The 20,925-nt window shown below is 38.4% G+C and overlaps 1 long non-coding RNA gene across 2 annotated transcripts in view; it reads right to left on the minus strand.

Annotated features, from left to right (window-relative positions):
• The window catches only part of LOC125384895, a 58,535-nt gene that overhangs the window by 465 nt on the left and 37,145 nt on the right, over positions 1 to 20,925 (minus strand). Inside the window, exon 2 of one of the 2 annotated variants that reach the window (XR_007223745.1) lies at positions 4,820 to 4,866. This is a non-coding gene — a long non-coding RNA (uncharacterized LOC125384895). Of the gene's footprint in view, positions 1 to 4,358; positions 4,867 to 20,925 lie in introns of those variants that run through there. The other variant, XR_007223744.1, reaches the window with a different exon arrangement.

Raw genomic sequence — 20,925 nt, forward strand, 5'->3', positions numbered from 1 at the left:
CAAATTGAACGCGCGAATAGTCCGAGGAATTGTCTGAAGAAAGCATTATCTCTTGGAAATTTCATTAGAAGGTAAACACTGCGTGGGTGGAACCCTATCTGTAAATTTGCAGTTATTTCTTATTGGGTGATCTCCTCATTAATTTTACAGGGGGTGCTAACAAGCAGACTGACGAACGAGGGTAACATTCCCTTTTGAACGCTTCTGCGAATTCTCCGTTGTCTTTGCCAGCTTTCTGTCCGATTATACAAAATCTATCAAACGAGAATTTATCAATAAACCGCAGATTGTCGTACAAATTAATATAATTGTATATATTAATATAATTGTAAATATTATTGGCGGAACGGAGCTTAAATAAAGTACTTTGCCTCTGATAATTCACATATTTTCGCCGTGCTACGCACAAATTTTCTAACAAACGTATAAATATTAGCGGCATATTTGAAAACCACAAATACGATAAGTTCGTGTTTGTTCATTCGACGACCTTCGTATCGCTTGTTGACTACAAAGAAATATTTTGATAAATAAGACATAATCGATAAATAATAATTATAAAAATAAACGAATAAGTAAATCTAGAATATTTTGCAAAGGAACAGTAATACTGGAGCAACTCTTCTGTTGGTCCAACTTAATAAACTTGATTGCAGAAGATAAAATTCTCGATCGTTGATCAAAGCAAAGTCGAAGATGCAAAGACACCTTTCTACACGCTGGAAGCATAAAACTTCACAAGATAAAATAAAAGATCGAAATCGTCGATCCATTTTGTCCTATTAAGATGAAGATCGCATTGTTTGACTGAATTTTCGTGTTTGTATAAAGATGCGTTGTCGTAAAAGATATGTTCGTAAAACAAAGACGATTAGGGGACAACCTGCTGTTGTTACAAGCAACAGGTACTCTACTTTAGATATTTTATACGTTTACGTATACGACATCCGATACGTTTTTACACGTTATGAGCACGTTGTATCCATTTCTGCATGATTTCAGATTTCTCTTGAACGTATAAAACGACCACGATATACATATTCCAACGAAAATAAATAAAAACGCGCTTCATTAACCAGGCACACGTCAACGCGTAAATTCAACAAATTGTGGAACTTTGAAATTGCACGCAGAGAATACGTGGATGCGTATGGCGCAATTTTTATTTTCTGCCACAATTCACCCTCGGAGAGTGAAATCTATCTCTGAAAATTTCCCGCTATTGCTGTAACATTGACGGATACTTTTATCGAACGATAGGCGCTGATCGAAAGATGTAACTCTCGTCCGAAAAGTTTCTTTCTATGTATACTTGTGGCTTGAAAGCTATAAGGGAAAATCGGAAAGTAGATCGATTCTCGGTGAATTTCATCCCCTTAGAGCAACTTTGGACAGCGAAAGAATGTCCTGTACGCGTCTCATATCTGTTTTGAATATTTTATACGCTTCTGCATTATTTCGTACACTCTGTGTACTCGTTTTCGAATTTCTCATAAACGCAGAGAAAACGTACGCGACGACTGTTCTATGCATCTCGTTTTTTGAAAATGAACGACAATCGCAAGAACTTGTAACGTTGAAGAACGAGCCACTGACTGTCGTCGTTGATCTTTCAGATCATCCCCGCTTTTATTTAATTACAGCTAAGTGGAAAACATCGGTAGCGAACACAACGTCGTCGATATCCCGTACAATACGTCGTGTTACGATATTACGGTGAACATCATTTGTCAGCATCGGCTTCCCGTTGCCTTCGGCTTGCGATCTGATCTTTACAATTCTTGCGAATACGCATTTCAACGACGCTTTAAACTCGTGGCCGTTTTCCAGGACAACGCACACCGCGCCCGATAGAAATATCGAAAGCGAAAGCTTTCTCTTGTTGGCGGATAAATGCCCGTGAAAGCTCCGGATCGATAAGGGACACGGTATGTTAAATTCTTTTTCTTCGAAACAGGTCTGATGCAGCTTTCGATTTCTCGGAGAAGCGATTCACGCGATAATCGTTTCCCTTTGCGACGATTCTGTGAAAAGCTTCACACGCTTTTCCGCTACACACGACAGATCGTCACTCTTTCTATCGAATAATCCAAGCCGAAGTTCGACAAGACCAATTCCGCAAAATTCCTGTCTCTCGCTATTCCTCGTGTAGAAGATTTACGAAGTTGAAATTTCACAGATCGTAGCTGCTAAGCTACTCGTAAGTTACTCGCAAATCCTTTCGTAACTTGTATCTCGTCCTTGCATCGTGTTTCTGCATATTCTTCCCAATAAATTCTAATTAAACCGCGGATCCATATTTTGGAGAATGTAAAAAGGTAGAATCTCGGTTGAAAATTGCCTTACCAACCAATTGCTGTAGAAAACGCTACTTTATATATTTTAAATATTTTTTCGTGTTCCATTTCGAATTTCCTATGAATGGAATTCAGGAATCCTAGGAATGGAATAAATGGAGTATTAAAATCTTTCCGTTTAATTACAAGGTGGTCACAAAGCGGAAAGGTCAATGAAAATATTCTTGTCACGCTTTTTCTCCTCTGCGATCTTCCGAGACGTTAAGAAAATCGAAATTGTAGGATTTTAAAAACGAACGTAAGACTTTGACGTTATTGAGAAAAATATTTTGACGCGAAACGATATCGCGATAAAGCCCGCTTAAGCTCGGTATTATCTTCGACGTAGAATAAACTTCTGCCCCTTTTTTAACTCGTCGAAGTTGCCTTAAGTTGTTTTAGCTGTCATCCTGCGCTACTTTCACTATCACTAAAAATTTCTCTCAGAAATTCCAACGAGAAGCAAAATTAAATAAATCGGCGTGCATAGTAATTGCGTTTTGTTATCACGACAAGAATCGCGTTAGTAGGAACGCAGTTTCAGCTTTTTTATTCGCCGCCAAAACGTTCATTTTTGATACTGTCAGTTTCGTTTGGATAGAAAAAGGGAAAAAAGAAAGGGAGATAATTCGGACGTCTTACTCGGCAACTTTGCCTTCTTAATTAGCAGCGAGTCAACGACTTGTACGAAATTCTCCAGATTAGTCGGCGGCAGCTAATCGCGACAAATGGCGTGCAACGATGTGCAACTTGTCGTACAGCTGCGAAAAAAGCTATTCAGCTCGTTCGAGCAGGTTCAGTAATTTTAACGGCATAAGACATGTCCAACGTTTCGTGGAAAATTTTATGTGCGCTCTGTTTTTCTTTTATCGTTTTATTTCCGTGACTTGGAGATCACTTCCAGGCTGAGCAAAGGGAATATTTCAATACCAGATCAAAAAGGGAAACAGCCTATCAAATCGAACGATGGAAGGTTTTTTAAAATAGATGACAAATCTGCCAAGTTCTGGGTCCCGTTAAGAGGGGTGTTCACGCGTAAATTCATTCGTACCTTCATCGAAGCGATAAAAAATATTTTTTAATAAAATTTCGGATCGATGGAATTACGAATTTCCATAAAAATATGCGAGCAAAATAAAAATTTGTTTCGTCCACTATCGATATTGCCACATCTACAATGTGTTTTCCGCTTCTCACGTTTCGCGTATACTTTTTTTTTTCATGCTACGCGAATTTCCATAAATATCTAAACATCGGCAATCTAATTGAAACCCTGAAACCCTCGAACCGATGTATTTCGTTCGAAAATCAATTAAAGCGATGTTTTTCGATAATTCGAGAAATTAGTTAACAACGAATTCGATTTGATATGTTTTCATTGGACGCGTTCGCTTTAATTGTCCTTTCATCGAACGCTTTGCCTCGATCCCCTGTCTTAAACATTTCCTCGGAGGATGAACTTCTTAACGGACTTGATGAACGGTGTGGACTTAACGAAGGTAATTTTTTATACTCGCGGAATGATCTTTTTCAGAGAATCTTAACGATGGTCGAATTGATAGAAGGAGCAATGCATGTCTTTTAAACGTCTTCGTTTAAATCATTACGAGATATTCGAATGAGTTGTAATCGACCATAAGCGTATCGTAATTGAATTATTAATTATTTATTAGAACAAACGATAATTAATATATATTTCTCGATAATACGTTTCTACGTGATATATCTCTTTTTCGTGAAAATTATCTCCTGAATTTTCCACCGTTTTGTACACCATGGTAAATATGTTCGTGAAATAGCTTTCACGATAAAAGTCTCTCGTACCTGCACGATAATAAAACTGTTTTTATTAAATCTCTTTCATTGTTTTCGAACAGAAAATCTATTCTCTGTTGTTTCTTATACGACGCGAAATACGTTCTACGACAGTGCGTTACCGTATAAAGGTTAAACTGTGTACCGTAAAAGGTCAGGCTACAATTGTTGAGAAAGTTGTTTTGAAAATAATGGAAAACGTCAAGATAAAATCGGCATTTCTATCGGTTTAATATCTTTGCATGGAATACAAATTTTATTAATTTTAAAACAATTGACGTTATTTTCAGCAAGTTATTCGGTAAAAAATTCAATCGATATTTCACAAACTGGTTGTTCAACGGATATTCCTTTCTCCGTGGTTGCACAGAATACACATTATTTTTTCATTTTTCTTTTTTTTCCTTGTCGAACCTCTGAATTCGTATCACAGTTGCGGATAAATATGCACGACGTAAAATTGCGTTAGACGCTTAATTTGCAATTCTTTCGAAGAATAAAAACACGCGAGTAATCTCTGCAGTAAATTAATAAATTTACTTGAAGGGTACTTGCGCGAAGAAAACATTGTAAATTGCAAAATTGAATAATTTTGATGTTTTACCGGAGAACGTTCTACGTACCGATAAAAATACCGTATTATGAAATTTAACTGTGATTTCCCTTACCGAATAAGCTACCACTCACACTGGAAGATTGTGTCGCAACGTCGTTTCTGTAAAAAAAGAATATAAATTTCAATAAACATTGGTCGATCGTTTCTTAGCTTTCGTCTATGCCATCGATCTCGACGAATAGAATTTCCTTTGCAAGTAACAGCCAACACACACACACACGCCTCTCTACCCGTACGCTTCCCTCGTTCGTGAATCTGGATGTTATGTTAAGGCTGAACTACATCAAGTTTTCTCCTGCTGGCGAAAAAACTTGTTTCTTGGCACTCGAGGTGATTTCTATGAGAACTCTTAGCTTGGTACGTTAAGAGCTGTACAGGCTACGCCGCCAAACTATACGTCGCTTGATAACTCGAATCACTTTGAATCGCAAACAACTGCAACAACACGAGCCAGAGAAGCGTTAATGGATTGCCGATCCCCGAACCGAGTGCCAAAACGCACTCTACGCGCACTGTTTTTACTCTGCTCAAACCGAGGAGGAAAAAAAAAAAAAGAAATAAAGGCACCTCATCCTCGTTGATCGATAGAATCGTTCTGTTTAGTGTCTGTTGGGGTAAACGAAGTAGCACAAGGTACGCTCCATCACGTTGCGAAACTCGTTCGCACATCGAAGATAAATGAAGATACGTTCGAAGGAATGAATCCAATTAATTCCGCGAATTGGATGTAAATTCGAACAAAGCCAATAGGAAGCTGCGTCGATTCTCGAATTCTTCCAATAATTGGACAATAATGCCGGCCGCGGGTCAAAGATTGCCGCGCCGGGTTGAACGATAATCGATACTCGGCTATTTTATCAACGAACAATACGCAAACTGTTGTTTCGCGACGGACGCTATCGATAGAGCTAACGGTCGATGACGCCGCTCGAGAATCGTGCAAGAAACAGCAGTTATTTCTTTGCTATTATTCGGATTAAAGGTTTCCATGCACTTCGCCACATTCGAATTGTTAAATTGCACCGCTGTTGACGTACTTGCGTCCTCTGCTCCCATTGCCACGCGCTCGAGCGTCGCATCGAATTTTTGTTATTCGCTGTTATTCAAAGTCACGTCAATCACAAAGGCTTTCGGCTGCTATTTCGCGTTAATTCAATTCGAGGATCAAAAAGCGGAATAACCGCGTACCAATGGCGACATTGACGCGAACGAGGCGAGTTATTGTTCCCTCGAGTTTGCCAGCAACCTATATGTTTGTTTTATATTCCCTTCTCATCATCCTCGCTCTCCTGGGTAGCACAGAATTTCAGTTACGTTTCTCCTTGGTTTACGTCAATGGTCTACTCTTTCAACCAACGACCTTCGCGTCTCTCCTACTGAACATCTAAGCTCGAAGCTTGAAACTTGAACTTCACCTTCGAACGTACCTCTAACTACTTGTACTATCGCTGCGCCTAAACTCTGACAACGTACAGACGTACAAGATGTGAAACTCAGTGTGAGAATACGCAAAAGACGTATCAACACAACGGACCACGGACAGGCCACGGAGGTCTATTACGAAACTTCAAGACACAAACGGAAGTTGTGTAATTAAAAGAAAATAGTTCGACGTATTACTACGAAGTAGCTCAATTTCCTTAACACTTTGACTGACAAGCCGAAATCACATGTATCACTCAGCACGCCACGGGAATATTTTTATTGTTCCAAGCATATAATGGCAAAATAATAATAAAATGACGATGTAAGACAACATTTTTCCCCAATGGACCATTTATCTTATTGGTGGTCAGGGGAGGCCACTGTGGCGCAATTGATAGCGACGCATTATAACAAGGCTTCGTTTATTTCAACAAACCAGTCGCATTCGTTATTTCGTCGCAAGCAAAACGTCCAGAATATATCGTTGAAACGTGTAGAAGATATTAGTAAACAGTATTTGCTCATTCTATATATAATAGTAAGGTATGTGCACACTTCCAACTTGAATTATATGATTATAAAGCAGCATTTACGATTATTTTCTAGTAATCTAAACTTAATGAAGAACGAAAAAGATTTCAATTTGAACGTTGAAAATTTTAAATATAATATAAATTAATATAAATCTTAAATCGCGAATTTTAAAAAGCAGGGAGGGCAGGGACACGGCGCAGCACGCGTTGGAGCTTTGTCCGGCGTGGGAGCTACACAGCTACTCCCTGCGGCACGTCATAGGTGAAAGATTGACACACCCTCGGCGATTCTAGAAACGATGTTGAGAGCGAACCATAGGAATACGAGGCTGTCCGCCTCTTTTGCGAGCGAGCAGAAAGGGAGAGAAAGAAGAACTCTCACCCTTGTAGGATAACGCATGCAGGGGGATGGCGGTCAGGCGGCCCTAGAACCGCTTCATCGCCGTCCCAACGGACCCACGACTAAAACAGGGGATAACGCTAGGGGCAATGCCCCTCCTCCCTAGCATCAAATTCAACAGTCGGAGAATTATTAGGATTGGCTCGAACAAGAGGACGACGGAAAAGGGTGCAACTGAAGACAATTCATGAGAGGTTCCTGGAGCACTCCTGTCGTACTCTACTGTTACCGATTATTAGCAGCAGCGGAGTGTTCATGAGGATTTCTTCACGTACAAAAAGAAAAAAAAAGGTGGAAGAGTAATAAATAGCAAGAAGAAAAATACCGACTAAACAGTCGCAAATTCTTTTCATAGTTGCAACGTGAATCCCATAGAATTGGATAAAGTAAATTGATCGAAAAAATGACGAATGTTAATGTTACGCATGAACGCAACTATCCTGTTATCGGGTTCAAGAATGCGCATGGGTCGTGGCTTATTAACGCGTATATCGTCAGGTACATAGCTGTGCTGTGGTACTCCGGGGCACAAGGACCTCTGTTTTCGTGTTACCTAAGGGTAGTTACGGTACAAACGGGTCGATTGAGCGGTCGATGAGAAATTTGACTAAGTCTCTCCTTGCGGAAACGCGAGTTTGGTCGACTAGTCTGGGTCAAGGGTCGAGCGACGGATAAAATTTTCGCGTGCAAACGGAAAAATTTAATTGCGTAGATTGGTAAAACCTCGGTTCGGTAATAAATAGAGTTCGCTTAAAAATAAAGAGACCTCGTTTCAAACGAATCAATGTGCACAGTGCACGACGTCGTAGTAATGATCAGTGGCTTCTTCTTTGCAACTTGTAGCGAGTTAGACAATGAGTTTCCACTATATCTCGTTTATCTCACGAGTAACCCGCGCATCTCGCGAATTAGAAACGTAGTTTAAAGTTTCGATATACAGTAAACCACTCGTGGCCATCAGCGACGTGTTTTTAACATTTTAGATCTTGTTTAGCAGATTCGCTTGTTTATGAGACTCTGTTGTCCTCTTTGATTTGTTCGCGCAGTATCGCCCGACGGAACGGAAATTGCAAGCTGCAAGCTGCTCTTGGCTTTATTTGCAAATTTATTCGTGCGCACATATTTCTAATTACGATTAACATCACCAAGCAAGAGCAACGCAATCGATTGTCACACGAATCTCTTGACACGTGCGTTTTATGGCGAGAAAGAGGCAAAACCGTGTCGGCGGATTTGGCACGACTTGCAAATTGCCAGCGTTACACGGTCAAGTGAATAAATATTCGCGTGTCTATTTCGTTCGTCGATGGAAAAATTTTATCAGCTCTGTAACTGATACGTTTTACGGCACGACGAACGATTTATAGCAAATTCTTAATGCTTACGATATAATTTACCAAGAGTTTATACCATCGAGTTTATAGGAGCTTGATCACCGGTCGAATATCCTGTCAAGGTATTTGATATTTCGAATTTACGTCTATATCGATAAAATCAGCAACACGGTAAAATGATACAGCAGTTGCCCTACGCGTTATTTTATATATTTCTATCAATTGCGTAGCATCGTTTTAGAAAATTACTGTAAGAAACTACTGGAATTATTTTCTGTTTATTATTTTACGTTTTTCTCTAATTTCAAACACCACGATCAAGTTGGAATAAAGTTAAATTGAAATATATCGATAAGGAGTGAAATTGCATGGCATATGTGAAAAAATAGACGAAATAGATTTTCATGATCTTGATCATGATCTTGATCTCGCGTAAAGCGTCAAGCGTAATACTAGCAATGTCAATACTAATGTCGATACCGGCAGTAAATTGATCTTGGCGGTTTAACGCACGGACAATCAAGTGCAACCGTGCAACATGCGGATTTAATCAAATTACATTAGAAAATTATGTATGTACACGAACGATACATGGCATATTTAACGCTTTGTATTGTAACTGTGTGGAGTGTGACTCGACATCAGTTTTTATCTCAGAAACTCCTTTGTCGAGTCCCACTAGACATTCTTTCAGACCCACCTTTTCTTGTGAAACGCGCGAAAAAAAGCCAGGATTGCATCCTGGAAGTTGTTCCAAGATATACCATACACTTAAAAATTACAAGGTACGACAATAGTGTGAATAAAACTGGTATTTAAATGAATTTGTTTCTTCCTTTGTTTATTTAAATTGTCTTCTTTTTTAGTTAAAGTAAATTTCAAATTGAATTTAAAAGCGTTGCGAGCTGCTGGTAACGAAATTGAAATAAAATTCAGAGTGGAAAGGGTTAATATCAAAGTGACCTAAAGAAATCGAAGTAGCCGATATGATTGAAACTTAAAGAGAGCCTCTCGTTTGACAAAACAATATTTTACCACTAAGTTCTTTTCTATCAGGTAAAAGCTAATTCTCGGATTATCGAAATCCACGATTACAAATATTAATTTCGACAAACGTTCTCGAGATCGAGCCTCCGTTCATCGATTAAAATATAAACTGCGTTTATCTGAAATTGCTCGTACATACTGCGACGTGGAATTTTTTTTCAACGATGCTCGACAATTTCACTTTCAATTGTAAAAAATGTTACGCATCGAGCGGAAACACCTGACTCGAAACGATAACGTTTCAACAGAAAAATCGGAATGTTTCTATTTTTCTATGTTTCGTAGAACTGGCGTTTCTCGTTCGTCGTTTAATTCGTGTTTTGAATGATGTTGAGTTTGACGTTGACTGATCGAAGAACGAGTGGATGAATTTGTAATAGAAAAGTATACTGAAATGATTAAAGGTATAAATATAAGGTATAAATTAAAGGTATAAATATAATATAATACTGATTCAGATCCTTAATCTTTTAGTATTACTAGAAAATGGAAGGATAGGGAGCACGTTCATAAATTTATGGCAAAAGAATATTACCAAAAAAGGTAAGCTTCTGGCTTTGGCTAGAGGCTACAGGGAACATAAAGAGAAATCTGTTTATTAGTTTCTTTGTTCCTAGACCTTGCAACCCAGAACATAATATACATTCAAGGGTAGGATATTATGCGCCGCTCCTTATTTGCAATTTATCTGCGTAATAGCAGTCTCCAGGCCATGGATATACATAAATGAAGATGTAGAATTTTTCATGAAGTTACTTCAACAGATGAAATATACGATAAATCGCAAGTTAATCACTTCTAAAACGGCGTCTTTTTGTGATTATTTTTTTTTTAGAAGGAAAAGAAAGAAACGAAGTTATTGAATTTTGAGGTATATTTTTATATATATTTAACGAATACAAAAAATTTCTTTTTAAAGTAAAAGAAAAATTATAACAGCGTAAAATTATTTCTAAGCCTATTTCATGGGCTGCATTTTTCAATCGGCGTGATCCTCCACTGAAACGAAGAACCAAAAAAGGATTAAATTATTATATATTTTTCTTCTCGATGGACTAAAAAAAAAAGGCGGAAAATAATAAAAATGTGTTTTTTAAGAAGAAAGAATAAACTTCAAGGTGCTATAACAATTATTTAAATCAACTTTTTGACAAACTTTTTTAGTTCATCGAGAAGAAAAAATTTCAGTCAAGACTTACTTCAAGGTGAATCTTTCACGCCGACTGAAGACGATTAGAAATCTGATATAATTCTTTTGTTAACATTAAAAAAAATTTGTTGTATTCGTTAAATATATATAAAGCCACACCTCAAAATTCAATAATTTTGTTTCCTTCTTTCCCTTCTAAAAAAAATCACAAAAAGACGCTGCTTTAGAACATTCTAATTCAGGACACCCCGTTAAATAATCATATCGTCGAAGTACGTAAGAATTTAAAGCGAGGATCAGCTTCGTGACAGAGCTCGTCTCTGCGTACGAGCGATAAGTCAGGAAAACGTTGATATTTAACTAAGAGTTATTACCGTATACGCGTAAACGTGTTCCTGTCGCATCTACTTCACGCGCTGCAACGCTAGGCGTTCTGACGCGTCATAATCTTTTAGTCGGCTAAATGTAATATCAATCGTTAGCAGAGAAACTTGAAAGCATTTCGGAGTATTTCTATGTACAAGGATTTATCGAGAAAGATATTAAAAATACATTTATCAAACAGCTTACAGCTTAAACAACTGCACACGCCTCTCTGCCTGCGTCTTTACGTAGAAAATATTTTTTCTATCCAAGAGATGTACGCAGATTTTTCAAACTGACCGTATTTTCACTGTATTAAAAGGCTCTATACTACGAAACACGTAATACTTTCTACGAAACCATTTAATAAGAAAAGCGACGTAGAAACGTTCGTTCTGTTGCACAGGCGAACGATCAAAATGCGTTTCTTCCATTTCACAGTTTTTACGGGATTCAGAGAGACCGCTGCGGATGTTAAACCGCGTTCGACAAATACGGCGGAAGACGATTTATCTAAAGTTGTCAGGAAACGAGAACAGTTTATATAATTGGAGTTCGTATAATGGAAGCTTACCAATTTTTCTCGCTACGTATCGCTCTTTGCTCGAATAATACCAGCAAACGTTCCGTTAATTGGGCGTTAATTAAAGTTTTGTTTCAATAAACGCATTTCTACTCTACTTGTATTTTTCTCGATAAATCCCGTGTACGCAGCGAACGCTGAAATGCTTCTACGTTTCCATGCTAACGGTCCATGTTACCATTTAGCCGACTAATTGTCAGTGATTAATAAATTGTGATAATTGCTCGATAAAAAGCGATAAAAGAGTGATAAGTGAATTTATGATACGATTAATCAGCTCTTCCAGATCTCTTTGAAAGCGTGTGCCTAGAATGTGTCGCAAAAGGTAAACGGTGACGAGTATACTCGTCAAACACGGAGTACGTGTGGCTGTTACAACGTAGAATGAAATTGCAACGAAACGACTGTTTTATCTTGTAATTTTATTAATATCGGCCTAACAGTTGGCAATGGCGTAACTCGTATGATGTAACTGAGTGAGAAAACGTTGTTTATAAAGCTTAAAGTGTCGTGTATGGTAATACCCCATACAAAATATTTTATGGAAACATCGATGGATCTCGAAGAGGAGTTTCGCGTTTTATACCTTTCGCTGAAAAGGCGAATGCTAAAATAACGTTATAATCCACATTATATGCAGGTGAGAGGTCAGTGATAAAAGATAAAATGTAAAGACACGATGGATCTGCTATATTCTACGTTTCATCGAACCACGAAATACCTTGGAGCCTTTCAAGCGTACGGAACAGAAAATTTCATTATCGAAGAAGATGAGAATGTAACAATGTAATGATGCAAAATTACAATACATATATGCGATATAAAAAGAATAAATCTGTTCGTTTCTCAGTTGTCTTTTCAACAAAATCCATTATCTTTTATTATCGTAAGTCGGCAGCTAGAATATACGATTAATTCTAAAAATAGTGCAAGTGATTTAAGCATTTAAGAGGCACATTTTCGAACAAACTGCTCGTAAAATTGTACGACGCGTAAATCTCACTTTAGAAGATCGTATATTTTACGAAACGTTTTATTGCGTGTCGGAAAAATACTTTTTAACGCGCTCGAACGCCGAACGTCGAACGTCGAAACGCGTCTAAAAACGAGATACAGCGGCGATCGAAGGGAAGTTTAAAATTCACAAAACTGTGTACGATAACTGCACCTTACGTACTAATTGCGACTTTCATCACCAACAACGTTGAAGACAGTCATCCGTATCAAGCTTGTTCGCAATCCAATTCTTCTTATCAATTACAACTTTTCTTTTTTTCTAAAACTGTCGCGTTTCTTTTATCCTTTTTTTTTTTTAAACTTCCTCTCGTCCTCCATCGTATACGACTTGCTGCAATTTCACAGCCACCGGCACGTACGTGCCACAGAATAGACGACTATCGTCGACGATTTTGAACAAATTTTAGAAAGAAGAAAACTTAATAAAATTCGTGATGTATCAATTTGAAGCTGCCTCACCTTATCCGCCAACGTAGATGAAGCAGTAAATACACCGACGTACGGATACTGTTTGCAACCACTGGGCGTCTACATTTCTTTTCCACCCCTGTCTTTCCCATTCGCCCACACATTTTTTCCCCCGTCACGTATCTCGCACACACGCGTGCGCTATACGCACATACGGAGAATTACAGCACGCGAACCACACAAATCAGTCTCAATCACGAATTAATAAAGAAAGTCGATGTTTCCCGCGGAGATGATCCGCGAACTATATCTTCCGGGTATTCGGACGTGATTTCCATTTCGAGATACGATTTAGAATGCCAAAATGAAATTAGCGTGGAGATTGCCTTGAAATTAGAGTTGATTGTGGAACAGATTGGAGTTTGTTACTGGCGACGGTTAGCAAACTGTGAGACGGATCGTAAAAAGGATTTCGTGCGGCGTATCCTCTGATTAATAGTCTTTTGAACTGTTCATTAAGACGAAACGCTGCTGGATAATGGGCGGAGAAAATTTTCTTCAAATCTGTTTTGCTCCGCAGGGGGTAGACGATCCACGGATATTTTTGACTTGGACGAATTCTACCGACATCTATGGAGGCGTCTCCTAGCGAGCAATTCGTCGTAAGGTTGTTGGGGGCAGACCAATCGGATTCATAAACCCGAGTACGACGAATTGAAAAATTTCGAAAGCGGAACAAAACCAATTTTCATATCAATGACTGAATCTTTCTGACGATTGGAAAATTGGACGGTTTCCCGAGAATTTCGTGAAACCACGTGTATATATGTCCGCGAATCTTTTCGTCGAGTCTGAAGAATAAATGCACGAATAGAAAATTAGATAACAAACATTAGATCGAGGAAAGGCGTGGAAAACATTAAATATCTCTGCATAGACAATTTTTATCGGATTGTCGGGACATTGTTTTTATCGAAGTTTCAGTCCTTTTCTATTGCGATTATCTGTGTCGCGGAATGATTTACATAGAAATGAATTGAACAAAGGTGAATGTAGAATACGAAATTACCTTTTCCCCAACTTTCAAGCTTTCCCTGCAGTAATATAAAGATTCACGTTCCCTTCGTACATAAGATTGAATGTAAAACTTCTAAATAAGAAAGCCAAGCCATCTCTTTGAAATCAGAAATGGTCGATCACTTGAATCTGAATCTTAACAAATAAACATAGATGGTGGCTTCAAAAGTTATTCGATATAAAGAATCTTCGAGTTCGTCATCGAATCTACATGCAATCGCGAAAGGTTAATCGCTGTTCCACGAAGTCTTTCTCGCCCGAAACATTTTACCCGTATTTTATTATGCATCGCTTCTAATTTAACCGACTTATCGAAACAAACGAAATTTACCTATTGCGTAAACTCTCTCGAATAGGACGATGAAAAATAATTTCCAAGCCGCAGGTAGGTAACTCATTGTCGGCGCATTGAAATTCAAATTCTACGAGACACCCGTACACTGCATAGATCGTGGACAGATGAAACATTGGAGGAGACAGAAACGCGAAATTATCGGTAGCGGAGAAAGGAGAAACGAGGTTAAAATGGAAATATAGAAAAAATGTATGAAAGAAGAATGAGTCTAAATATCACATGGCAGAATTGAACTCTTCAGGTAGGTTTTTCCTTTCGATAGACCAGAGGTTACGTGCACTGCATTTAAAAGAAAATTGAATTTCCTGTATACGTACTACAAAGTATAGAGTAATTTGTCCATGCGAGATAAAATTTCAAAAGGAAATTCACCTTCATTCGCTTTCTATTTAGTTCATTAGTTTCGGGAATAAATAATACAGACAGGTAATTCTATTTTACTTTTCGATCATTCTTTCGATCTTTACGTATTAAGCTCTTTATGTTGCCTGAATTTTCAATACTTGGGAAAATTATTCCCACAATCACGCAATCCAGAATTTCGATTAGTTTTTATTTATTTATTTATTTGAGACGTTAAATATTTCCAACTCTAATTTACTGTCGTTCGAGAAGAAGGCGCGAAAAAGTCGGGTTTAAATCGAATAGACGAGAAGAAGAAGGAATTTTATAACGTTTAAAGCCACGTTTTATTTAATTCTATGGAATAGGTTCGCGGAATATTTTCAACTATTCGATAAACTTAGTTTCTCGTTCGAGTATAAACATGCACTTGCACGTTTCGTCCACGCATTTCCTGCGATACCACGCTCAACGATTAACTAATTATATCATTGTAGAGTATATAGGCTTATTAATTAATATAATAAATTATTATATACTTCAGGTGAACGTACAAGCGCGCGTGTGTGTGATGACTTTATTCGAAAAAAAGAATTTGTTCTTGTCGTTGCGTTGTTCGTTCATTCATTATTCATCTGATTAGTAACATCTGGTTCTTAATACTCGGTCCTAATAGTAATAGCAGTAAGCTGGCTTAATTTTCCTCTAATTTTTAAAATAGTTTTAATATTCAACGCTGTTTAACATTTCATCCTTGGAACACTCTCAGTACGTATGTATAAATAGTGTGTACGTGTGTATTTTTTATCGTAGTTTAGGGTATCTTCCACCTCAATTTCCAAATAGTTTCCTTTAAATTCATTTTTATGAAACAATACTGACACGCAAGAAGGGTACATCAAACAGTCTTCGACTGTTACTTCCTAGTCGATTATTCCACATCACTTAGAAATATTATTTGAAATTTTTATATTTACATTGTGGATATACGAATATTTATATTTTTACGGTCACACTAAAGTGTTAAAACCCGGACAGATATTTGTCGTACTTTTTAAATATCCTAACGAAGATTATACTTTGAATGTCCTATATATCGTTGCATATTCTGTGAATTCTATGCATCCTTAAATTCTATTACTCGCTTCTTTTATCTTCCGAATCTTTAAACATTTCCCACACGTATACGCGTCACAATCTGATTGTTTCGCACAGAACATGAAACCGGTATACCTGGTCGTTAAAACGTCACCAAATTAATAGTGAAACGAACGAATGATGATATCGTCACATCGTTATTGCTACTTCAACCAACAACCAATCTCGTTCTTTCTGCTCGAGTAAAAAGTCTCGTTAAAAATACCAGTTTTCATTTTATATAAAAAGGAAAAAAATTCCGACCTTACGATATTAATTCTATGCTAATTGAACGTAGTTATCTTCGAAAAAATTGGCTTGCGCGCTTCTTATGCATAAATGCAGCATTTCCGCGTAAGCTGATTCGTTGTTTGCTAGGTCGCGATTTAGCGAGCCATCGAGAGTCAAAAAGCAATTTCGCTTCCTTTCTTTGACCCTTGTTCCAATTGGACCGAAACTACGCTCGTTACATCGACGGAAAAAGTACGAAAGATTTCGCAAGTCGGAGGAGACGACGCTGGGAACAACGGAAAAGTTCCTCGAAACGTTTATCCGTGGTCGTATCTCGTGCGAGTAATTCCAATCGATGCCCGGGATAAGCGTGACCCGTATTCCATACCGCCTGGTGTTCATCGATGTCACTGAAATTTTCTCTCGCTTTCAACTTCTCTACGATAGTTAATAAAGCACGGCAATCGTTGCAGGGTATCTCTCCCACGCGTTTACGCCGAATCGCCTACAACATGAACCGATATCGCGCCTTTTTTCGTTTACTATTGCGCAGCTTCAACTACGACCTTTCCGCGACACGTATTTCAATGCTAGCGGCTGCGACAAAAGCGACAAAGGCGAATTAAAAGCGCGTCAGAGTAACGCGGAAAACATTGTTCGTAGTTTTCGTTCAAAAATGGTTTGCAAAGGAATTTTACCGTTGCAAAAACGGTGTATGCAAATGGTGGAGATAGGAACAAATGGATAATAGATTTTTTCTTTTGTAGCGCGGGCGATAATATTTAACTTTATCAGGTAAATAGAATACCCGCTCGTTCGACGAATTTTGTTTTACGATCGAGCCCCTTATGACTTCAAAATCTGCACGAGGCTGCAACAATTTTCTTTGATTCCTTTCGTTTCGCTGCCTCCTATAAGTGAAAATAAAGCTTGCTTTAACTCGAATCATCTACACGTCCGGATACGTTATTTTAGCTCTGTAACTCGAGTTTAGAACACGATCTAACCCAGCCCAGACTTCTACATGGCCAAGTTTACCTATGCGAGTACAACTTCCATATTGCCGCTACTCTAACAAGTTGCTCTCTGCAACTCTAACTTTTCCAGCTATACGTTACGAGCCGTCAGCAACCAATCTTTCTTTCTATTGTTGGCATTGTCTGGAATAACCATAAAGATATAGAGATACAGAGTACGAGAGTCGTACGTTACCGTGTAAATGGATGCGATATGAGAATGAGAAGAGAATGCCGTGTTAGACGTTTAAAGGCGCCTTTTGTCCTTGTTCAACGCTAATCTTACCAAGCCCGGTGAAACGACATAGAAAATTTTATTTAAAATTGTGCATTTGCCCTTATTCATTTCGTTCGTCTAACTTTATGCACATTCTTATATTTTTCGATTTCTCAATTTTTGTCAATACGAGAATTTACATAAAGTTGAATGAACAAAAAAAGAAGAAGAAAAAATAACGACTAATGTACAATTTTAAATGAAACTTAAACGAAACCTTCAAACTCGTCATTTGACTCTGTCAGATTTGGTAAGAGTTAGTGTTAATCAGGTACGATCGTTAATCTGTGTTAAACACTTACGTATGTAGCTGCGATAACAAAACTTTCCAACGGTTTCGTCGATACAAGTATAACATCGAAGCGTAAGTGCCAATAGGCCTAACCAGTCATTGATATCCCTACAATCCCTCCGCCGAATATTTGGAAAAAGGCGTGACCAAAATGACGTTCGAAAACTAAAATACGTTTCCTTTTGTCGTCTCTCAATATCCCCACTACGCACGCGGTTGGTAGGCGTCCGCTACCGTTGCCACGTGTAAACGGTCAAGGACGAAAGGACGTTGGAAAAATAAAATTTGTTTCTCTTTGTCGTCTCTCAATATCCTCACTACGCACACGGTTGGTAGGCGTCCGCGACCGTTGTTACGTGACAACGGTCACGGACGCCCACCAATCGCGTGCGTCGTGGGGATATTAAAGGGCGACAAAAAGAAACGAATCGGATTAAGAAAACATTTGTTGAATCAAGAGTTGTACGTAAAGAGTCGGAAAAACGAGAATTGTTAATAAATATACTATTAAACATCTACACATCCTGCACCAAATAACCTCACGTATTTACCGTACGAATGTGCGTGCGTTATTAAACGAACGCATTATATATATGTCGGAGATGAAAGAGCACCGGAGCCTTCCCCTCGGAACTTTGTGAAGACACCTAGTACCGTAATTTAGATTTCACCATAGCCGTATTAAGAAAGCCGTTGTCATTCGATCCGACTGTACTTATTCGAGATTTATGATAATGAGCTCGGGCTCGAGGCGACAACCAGTCGCCGAACGTAGTCGCGGACAAGGGGATGAACGTTTTGTTTAACCAAGGCAGGAAGTAACTCTATACGATGGTAAACGATGGTAACGATGGTAAACGTTTCAATGGTTTCTGTCCCGTGGCTCGCCACACGCAGACTGTGCTTCGAGTAAGACGATTACCAGATGTTGGTGCGTCTCCACAGTACATGTTCGGCTAGCCCGAGGACCCGCTATAAATCTTTAGATCTATTTAACGAAAGTCCTTCAAACCGACAAACAACCTTTGTTCCAACTACGGGAAAATTGGAGAAGTCTATTTTTCTCACGAACGACGCGGCCCGATGGCGACTTTCTCTTAAGGGCGGCTAGCACCCTTCCCCTATTTCCTCCAACTAAGTAACTCCAATTTTCCTCACTTTCCGAATGAAGACTTTTCTCCACGAATCCGATGATCTCGTGCCCTTAGACACACCCATCGTAGTTTTCCTCGACAGCGTCACCGTGATGGAGAGACACTCTATCGTACGATTTTAACGACGATACAAGTAATTCTCCGGTACGTAGTGCTTGTTCTGTGGCGACCTGAATATAACTTAGACTTCCACGAAGTATACACGTTCGACATCCCGTTGACCGCGGATTCGTTACCGGACCCGAGGCCATCGTCATAGCGCCGCGAGTATCTAACATTGTGATTAATTACCAACGCTGTAATACCACTCACTTGTGCCAATAAACTCTACCATTGTTACACCGCATCGATGGCCAATATCAACCAAGATTCATCCAACACCTCCACCCCCAATCCTATCGTCCAGCCGACATATATATTTCGCATTTTCAGTCTTCGTCGTCGTCGATCCTTATCGTTTTAAAAGTCGTACGGTTCCAGAGCATTTGGTCGCAGTCGCAGACCTTTCGGTTAGCGAGCTCGTTAGCGACTGTCTTATGAAACTCATGGCGAAGAATGAACCTACAGTTTTAGGTCTGAATTTAGATCCCGAACGATCGGAACCACACTGAGACAGACGTCTGTCTTTCTTTGTATATTTACGCAAATAAGATCATCAAGTAGTCAAACAATTTGATGCTCGGATCTCGATAATTACGAACAACTACATTTCTGTTCTGTTAATCGATGTGACTGTTCCATATTTTACCTTTTCTGCGATGTCGATTCGATATTAAGAATTTATTTATAACGTTAGAGGTATAAGGCTAACACTTAGATGGAGCGTAATTACAAGAATCTTTTACGTATCGCAACTGAGGGTAAAATAACAAAAAAAGAATAAAATAAAAGAATAATAAAAATAAGGTTTTGCGTGTGTGTGTGTGTGTGTGTGTGTGTGTGTGTGTATGATTAAGCGAGAATACAAGGCAAGAGGGAGGATAATTATTGTAAATCGAGTTTATGGCCAGCAGTCTGAACATAAAGTATACTACGTTGCAAGCTACGTATGCCAGTGAACGTAAAAACTGTATTACTACCGTTACGTTACTAGGCACACGCACGAGCTTGTTAGTTAGGATAAGTTAGGATAAAAAGATTAGAAAATAAAACCAAGCACGCTGTAATGGTATTTCGCGACGTATTTTATTCTGTAACGTTATATCTGGTATGATTATACCTTTCGATAAAAATCACGTGACGTTGCACTTTGTACAGCAAATCAACCGTTACTCATATTTCGAAATATACACATAGCGTTTTATGCGTAAGGAGAGATAAGAAGCACACGGGACACTTGTGTACGTACGTTGTAAAGGACTTTCAATTTTGCATATGTGTCATCACGCATGAAATAACCGGATCAAAACAGTGGATACGGCGATATGTGTTTGACACGGCCAACCAGCGTTTGATTTGCGTTGAAATCAAATTTTTCGGTTCAACTTCACCGAAACTTGGCGCTGAAATAACGCGTGATACACATAGCTTGCATTTCACTCTCAATATTATTTTGATCGATATCCGAGCCGAAAGTACTTGCCATTTCGATTTAATAACGCACTTACGTATTTATATCTCATTTATATGTGTCCTATGGTTTTAAAAATATTACGAGGCTGTACATGACGATAACAAGCGAAACGAGAAAGTAGAATATTGCTTGACTTTCGATGTTACATCTGTTTTAGCTGTATATTCTACGATCGATTGAAATTCGTCAAGCATAATGAAATTTGAATTTTAATCAAACCTTCGAACTAAAAGTATTTTCCATTTCGCTCTCATAATACAAATTCTATGCCATATATTCGTCATGTCTTTTGAAATATTATTCTCCGATCACGATAACAATAATGACAATGACGTAGAATACATTTAACTTTGCATATTATATCCGTTATTATATATTCTAATATTATATATTCTGCAACCGATTAAAATTTCCAAAGTACAAATCGAATTTCAACTAAAGTTG

Source organism: Bombus terrestris, chromosome 4 (assembly GCF_910591885.1).
Source record: "Bombus terrestris chromosome 4, iyBomTerr1.2, whole genome shotgun sequence".
Taxonomy (NCBI): Eukaryota; Metazoa; Arthropoda; class Insecta; order Hymenoptera; family Apidae; genus Bombus; species Bombus terrestris.